General features: G+C 44.7%; 2 pseudogenes; both read right to left on the bottom strand.

Moving 5' to 3' along the window:
• Positions 1 to 2,081: 2,081 nt before the first annotated feature.
• Positions 2,082 to 2,201, bottom strand: LOC135054313 (5S ribosomal RNA; annotated as a pseudogene).
• A 228-nt stretch (positions 2,202 to 2,429) lies between these two features.
• On the bottom strand, positions 2,430 to 2,549 carry LOC135053562 (5S ribosomal RNA; annotated as a pseudogene).
• Between the last annotated feature and the right edge of the window lie 5,501 nt (positions 2,550 to 8,050).

Raw genomic sequence — 8,050 nt, forward strand, 5'->3', positions numbered from 1 at the left:
TTTTGGATTTTACATACCTTCTACTATGACATTGGGCATCGGCCTTGGCAGACAACGTTGATGGCATTTCATCATCTATGTCATGACTAGTGTCAGCAGCTTCAGCACTAGGAGGAAATGGTTTTTGATCTTTCCCTATTTTATCCTCAAAATTTTTGTTCTCCATTATATTTCTATAGATATATAACAACATGTGGCACAGGAGAGCGTCCCATACACCACACAGGGCAAACCCTGTAAAAATTATATGGATTACATATTAATAACCCCTTTATTTGGAGTGTATAATATACAGCACAGGACAACACCACTGGACCTTTACGGCAGTACCACTGGACTGGACTTATACGGCAGTACCCCTGTACTTATATGGCTGCACCACTGGAGTTATACGGCAGTACCACTGGAATTATATGGCAGTACCACTGGACTGGACTTATACAGCAGTATCCCTGGACTTATATGGCAGTACCACTGGACTGGACTTATACGACAGTACCCCTGGACTTATATGGCAGCACCACTGGACTTATACGGCAGCACCACTGGAATTATACAGCAGTACCACTGGACTTATACGGCAGTACCACTATACTGGACTTATAAAGCAGTACCACTGGACTTATATGGCTGCACCACTGGAGTTATACGTCAGTACCACTGGACTTATACGGCAGTACCACTGGACTGGACTTATACAGCAGTACCCCTGGACTGGACTTAAACAGCAGCACCAGTGGACTGGACTTATATGGCAGCACCAGTGGACTGGACTTATACGGCAGCACCACTGGACTGGACTTATATGGCAGCACCACTGGACTGGACTGAGATGGCAGCACCACTGGACTGGACTAATACAGCAGTACCACTGGACTTATGGCAGCACAGGACACCACCACTGGACTTATGGCAGCAGAGGACACCACCACTGGACTAATGCAGCACAACACAGCACCACTGGACTGGACTTATACAGCAGCACCACTGGACTTATGGCAGCACAGGACACCACCACTGGACTGATGCATCACAACACAAACCACTGGACTGGACTTATACAACAGCACTACTGGACTTATGGCAGCACAGGACACCACCACTGGACATGACAGCAGAGGACACCACCACTTGACTGGTGCAGCACAAGAGAGCACCACTGCACTGGACTGGACTTATACAGCAGCACTGGACTTATATCAGCACAGGACATCACCTCTGTGACTGGACTGATGCAGCACAAGACACCACCACTAGACTGATGCAGCACAAGACAGCACTGGAATCACACAAAAGAGCAGGTTGCCACTGTCCCGCACAGACACTGAGGAGACTAGTCCTCTCGCTATACTCTCCAGGACTGCAGTGAAAATGGTGGCAACGTGCAGCACCTTATATGAAATCCAAAACCTGCGAGAATCTGACAGCGGGATGATGTTTTGCCTCGTTCTGGTTTGAAAAAAAGGGAGTTTTGGGAACCGCACAAGTCCTCAAATAGATTATTAGTATAATTAGTAGCCTCTGAAAAACTGAATTATCTCGAATTGCTTCTAGATATAGCAACTAGGGGTATGGATAGTTAATCCTAGTCCCAACTGATTGTTGCTTTCAGTGGTGCTCCCCAGAGTCAATGTTAAGCAGTACAGAAAAAACCTAACCAGAGAAGTGTTGGAAAGTAGACTCTTTTTTGGGAGCACTCAAATTCAGAGGGTGGAAATATAATTACTTAATTAATTAATGCTGGTAAAACCATTTTTATTAGATTATACATTAAAGGATTTTTTTAGGAGTATTTGCGTGAAAAATTCGAAGCTTTGCGAAAATATAAAACACATTATAATTGGTACGTGATATCCGTATCACAGTGTATCGGTTGCCGGAAATTAATGACTGTGGTTACAGAGTTCATACATCATTGCACATTAAGATTTATGTAATGTATGACCATCATTTATTCAGCAAGTATCCATTATGGATTACAGTAATGCTGAGAATTAAATCATAGGTCATATAAGAGTCAGGTACCCCGTAGTATGTATATATATAGATATATATGGGTGACGCTTTATAGGGGAGTCAATTTTTTGCAGTACCAGGGTGTTCAGAGGTGGTCTCCCATCCTAGTACTAACCCGGCCTTTCACTGCTTAGCTTCCAAGGTCAGAAGAGATTGGGCATCTCCAGTGATGTATGACCGCAAATATTGTACTCTCCCTCTAGGATCACCAAAAAATGTGCAGCCACTTTGTTATGTGACCCTTTTGCTTGGCAGTCACAATTAAGATATAAGTGTATTGACAGCCTATTTTTGTGACGAGGGTTACACAATATAGACAATTTAGGCTTGCCTATTCATTAATGCAAACCGATTTTGTAGGAGTTCCAAATGCCCAATATTTTGGGTGTGGATGGCACTATAGGGGAGTCAATTTGTTGCAGTACCTGGGTGTTCACAGGTGGTCACCCATCCTTTTACTAACCCGGCCTTTCACTGCTTAGCTTCCAAGGTCAGAAGAGATTGGGCATTTCCAGTGAGGTATGACCGCAAATATTGTACTCGCCCTCCTGAATCATCCAAAAATTAAATTGTGATTGTCAAAAAAATATTAAGTTATATATACATATGGTGCAATGAAAAATTGGAATAATATGTAGCCACCTGGCTTAATCACCCTATAACAATCAGCCACAGGTAACAATATACACATCATTCTGGTTTCCAAGCCTGGCGGGAACACCCGAGCCTGGCTCGGATCCGGACTCGGAGCGTGAAGTTCGGGGGGTTCGGTTCTCAGGTAACCAAACTTGCTCATCCCTAATTTTTTTAATTGCCCAAAATCAATTCCTAGTAAATTGCCCCATTGGTTTCACTGTGAAATAAACACGGTACTTGTTTCACTTGCATTTATTCAAGAAAACTGTAAAATTAGCACAAACCTTTAAAATGTTTTAATCATCAACTGTAATGCATACAGTACTTCTATGATGTAAGTTTAATATTTTAATAGCTAATCCACTTTAATTGGGAATAACGGTATTGAAAAATGAGGCTAAGCAGAGGAGCAGAATGGTTAAATAGTTGAATAGATATTTTACACATTTAGGATGAACATTAGGAAAATGAAGGAAATTAAGCAAATGTATTATAGTTCTTCCACTATGAAGAACTTTTAAATTGAGTAATGTCATGCTGCAATTTGACAGGATCTGTTTTAAAGAATGTGTGTGGATCTAAGTACAATATTCCATCTTTAACTCTTATTTATCCATGTGTAGCCTATTTATTACCTAATCAGTTTACTGGAATTTTCACAGTATGGACAATATATATATATTATGAGAATGGTAACAGCAACTCAGGTGATGAATATGCTGATCTTGTGGTGGCAGTGACTAGTACACTGATGTTATTATGGGGGTCATTCCGAGTTGATCGTAGCTGTGCTAAAGTTAGCACAGCTACGATCATCTTCCATGACATGCAGGGGTATGCCCAGCACAGGGCTAGTCCGCCCCGCATGTCAGTCCGCCCCCTCCCCCCCCCCCCCCACACACAAATAAAAATGCATCGTACAGCGGCGATGCTTTTGCATGTGTGGAGTAACTCCCAGCCAGCACAGCTCCTGCGGCTTGCCGGAAGTTAATTGTTGCTGCCACTGGCCGCAGTGGCTGCGTGAGATGTCATGCAGCCACCGCGGCCCGCCCCCTCCAACGGTCCGGCCACGGCTGCGTTGGCTGGACCGCGCCCCCTAAACGGCAGCTTAATGCTGCCATCCAGCCCCCTCCTGCCCTGCGACCGCCTCTGTCTCAGAGGCGATCACTAGGCAACGACGGCTGCCATGCGTCCGCGCACTGCGGCGCTGGCGCATGCGCAGTTCTTGATCACTGCGCTTTGACAAACTGCAGCGAGCGATCGGGTTGGAATGACCCCCTATGTTAGTGAAAACATTACTTCATGTGGTGCATGCAGTCTCATGAAGTTACAGAATAGTCCATATAATAAAATCATGCCAAATAGACCTGATTGGCATGCCATCAACTTTGTGACTTAAGCTGGGTACACACTGGGTGACATATCAGCCATTTGAGCCAATAGATATGTGTCACTCTGCATCCTTGCTTTCGATGCAAATGCTTTGCAGGCTATAAGTCACGGCATAGCGCATGGTAGCATGCTACCCGCTCAGTACACAGTAACTTCCTGGACAGAAGCAGTAGAGGTGAGCGATGCTCCTGCTACCATGTGCTGTATGTGGGGGAGACGGCAGAGGGTCTCCAGCTGAGTAAAGGGTAGCTACTTATAGGCTGGGATGTAATGAGAGCCAATAATGCCGCCTGGGAAATTATTGCACCACATCGGACATTACAAATCCTCTATTTCCCGGATGTTGGCCAATGTAATGGCATGCGTCTATTTTCCGGCTTCTACGTATCAGATCCAAGGTGTTGTGGTATTTAAACTAGAAAACGTCCAATATTTTCGGGCCAACTAGATTGCTTCTTAGCTGGTTTGTGTCTGGACTCCATTACATCGGCTGAGTTTTATACTTAACATGGTCAAAACATCTACATTTGACTTTTTATCGGACTCTCTTGGCCTCATTCCGAGTTGTTCGCTCGCTAGCCGCTTTTCGCAGCAGTGCACACGTTAAGCCGCCGCCCTCTGGGAGTGAATCTTAGCTTTGCAGAATTGCGAACGAAAAATTCGCAAAATTGCGAATAGACATTTCTTAGCAGTTTCTGAGTAGCTCGAGACTTACTCTGCCACTGCGATCAGTTCAGTCAGTTTCATTCCTGGTTTGATGTCACAAACACACCCAGCATTCGCCCAGACACTTCCCCGTTTCTCCAGCCACTCCCGCATTTTTCCCAGAAATGGCAGCGTTTTTTCACACACACCCATAAAATGGCCAGTTTCCACCCAGAAACACCCACTTCCTGTCAATCACACTCCGATCACCAGAACGAAGAAAAAACCTCGTAATGCCGTGAGTAAAATACCAAACTTCTTAGCAAATTTACTTGACGCAGCCACAGTGCGAACATTGCGCATGCGCAGTTAGCGGAAAATCGCACCGATGCGAAGGAAAATAACGAGCGAACAACTCAGAATGAGGGCCTCTACTTTAGAGCTGAAAGCGTTCAAAAAATCCGGTGTGTGGTGGCTAATATATTTGCTGACTTTGCAAAATGCCTGATGTTTGCGGCTATAGCTGTCGAACTTTTGACTGTCGACTATACAGATGTGTACAGATGTGTACTTAATATACCAGCGGTCGGGATCCTGGTGTTCAGGATCCCGATGCGGGAATCCTGACAGCCAGTAATATGCCGGCAGTCAGAATACTGACTGCTCCCCAGTATACCCACTTGGGTGGTAGGTCCACGCCACCACCCGAGGGAGAATAGAACCCATGGCACGCACAGCGAACCTGTGAGGGTACTTGCTTCGCTCGCTGCCGGTACTGTGGCTGGCGGAATTCTGACAGCCTGCATCCCATCAGCCAGGATATCATACTGAACCCAATACATGGACATAGAATCAGAGATTTAGCCTGTTTTGTGTTGTTTCTTAATTTGCTTCTCTAATATGCTACTTTATAGTACTTATTGTATTATTGCAAACAAAAATTTAAAAATCCATCCTCTCGCTACTCATAGAAAAAAGCTTAGCTGTGCTATGCATAGCGTGCCAAATTGAACAAAATAGAATAGGTGTAAGTGGAAACATCTGTATGGTGTTGACCTTTTGACTCTGTCAATCTAGACACTGGTACCCCAGAAGCAAATTTGGATGCAGCTATGATGCGACAAAGATGCTAAATTAAGAAATAAATAAAAAATGTCTTGTAATCACTACCCATAGCAACCCATCTTATACCCCTTTTACACTCGCACTCCCGGGTCACTCCCGGGATGCTTCCCGGGATGCATCCCGGGATGCATTCCCGGGACTGACACCTTTCACACTGCACTAAGACCTGGGATCGACCCGGGACAGCCCCATTCACACTGATCCCGGGATATCCCTGCAAATGCATATGTATGTCATTAGAAATGGCCTTTTTCTGGCTCACATAGATGAGGTCACACTAGTCAACAAAGGGAGGGGTGAAGAAGAATCAACACAACATGTTTGGAGAAATAAAAAAAAAATTATTTCACCTTTGATATTTGGTTTCATTTTTTATGATTCCCCCCCCCCCAAAAAAAAAAAAAAAAACACATTGCCAGCAACTGTGTATATATGGAGAAACAATGTAGAAAACACTGAAAACATGGTCTACTGTTACGCACATTTGGCTATGTTATGCATAGATTTGCAATCAAGTTTTGATTGGCATAAAATAAAAAAAAACACTGGTAGGCTTAGAGAAACAACACCATAAAATACAGTGTCCCTGCAGTATATTATTACTGTGTCAAAAATAAATAAAAAGTGCTTTAATGTAGACACTATACAAAACAGAACAGAACATAGAAAAACAATTAAAGAATGCACAAACAGTTGTGCATAAACACTAACCACACTGTGGTTATTTAACAACAAAAGAACTTTCACTGTGTTTCAGGGCAAATTGCGCAATACAGTAAATTTTGAGGTTTGCGCGCTAGATGGTGCAGTATTTGGGGCATAGTATGGGCCAGGATTAAATGAGGAAAAACCCTGCTCAGGGTATTGTGAGTTGTGGTGTTGGGTTGGTGCTCTTGAGGTATTGCTCATACGCTCAAAGAACGCCATGTTCATTTGGTGCAATTCCCTGTGACGTTCATACTGCTCTCTACTCATGCGTTCCTGCATTGTCATGACTTAGGTAAGAAATGAATCATGCATTTGGCGTTCTGCCTCTAGAAACCTGTCGAGCCTTGCATCCTCCTGTGCGGACATTGCAGCGTCCATCTCTCGGAGTTGGTCAACAAGGACATTTGACATGGCTTTAGCCACTTGCTCCGCTTTGCTCACTTTCTTCCTTCTAGGCAGTACGTTGTAAACTGTGAAGAGAAGAAATACAAAATGAGCGACTAGCTACTCTGGGTGTGTAGCGCTGTGTGTACTTTGTACCCCCAGTGTGGCGTTTGTACACAAAGTCCGTACACGGTACGGGACTCTGTACGCAAACGGTGTACAAAGGCCGCAGCGGCTTCAGGTTAAAGTGTATTTAGAGTGTATTGAAGGTATAGCTTTTCATTCCTGTATATAAATCAGCTTTATCAATTGTAAACATGTACTTACTGTTTTTCTGTAAAGTTGGGGTGACGGTGACGGCACTTTGTACAGTCCCACTGTCACTGGTCTGAGCATCCACGACGTCTTCAATGGTTGCAGTTATGCTGTCGTCGTTTCTAGATGTGTTGATGGACGGGTGGGAGGATGTGTCGTTGTCCTCAGGTGTGTCGTCAATTAACAACGGTGATGACGGGCAGACGTCACTGCTTGTCTGTGTCTCTTCTGGAGTGCCTTCTGTAGCAGTGTATTGTGAACTGGAAGACAGACTCACCGGACTGCAGAGAGCTGTGTGCCCAAAGATATTTGCACAGATGTCATAGTACTGCCAGTCGATACGGCCAAACCCGCTCTTTCTCCGGTTGTTGTCATGCACTTTCATGAAATGCTTTTTAAGAGTTTTCATTTTGTTGATCACTTGCTGCTGTGTGCGGATGATTCCTCTGGCTTCCAGCATCTTGGAGATGTTTTTATAAATCACTGCATCTTTAACTGTGCCTGTGATCTGCCTCATAATTTCCTCCTCTCCCCTAATGCTCAGCAACTCTCTCACCTCCTGGTCTGTCCAAGTAGCCATGCTGCCTTCCTCAAACGCTTCCTGGATGCTCCCCTGGGCTCTGAAAGATGACATCATCTTTTCTGAGCCCAAGAAAGCTCCAATCCGAGGCCTTTTAACAGTCCCGGGATAGTGAATCCCGGGATGGGCCCTTTCACACTACACAGCATCCCGGGACGGTCCCGGGACCAACCCTGGACGAGACCTGGGTTGAAATCCCGGGATGCTCGTCCCGGGAAATTGACCCTGTACCCTTTCACACTGACAAAA

This window comes from Pseudophryne corroboree, chromosome 2 (genome assembly GCF_028390025.1).
Source record: "Pseudophryne corroboree isolate aPseCor3 chromosome 2, aPseCor3.hap2, whole genome shotgun sequence".
Lineage (NCBI taxonomy): Eukaryota > Metazoa > Chordata > Amphibia > Anura > Myobatrachidae > Pseudophryne > Pseudophryne corroboree.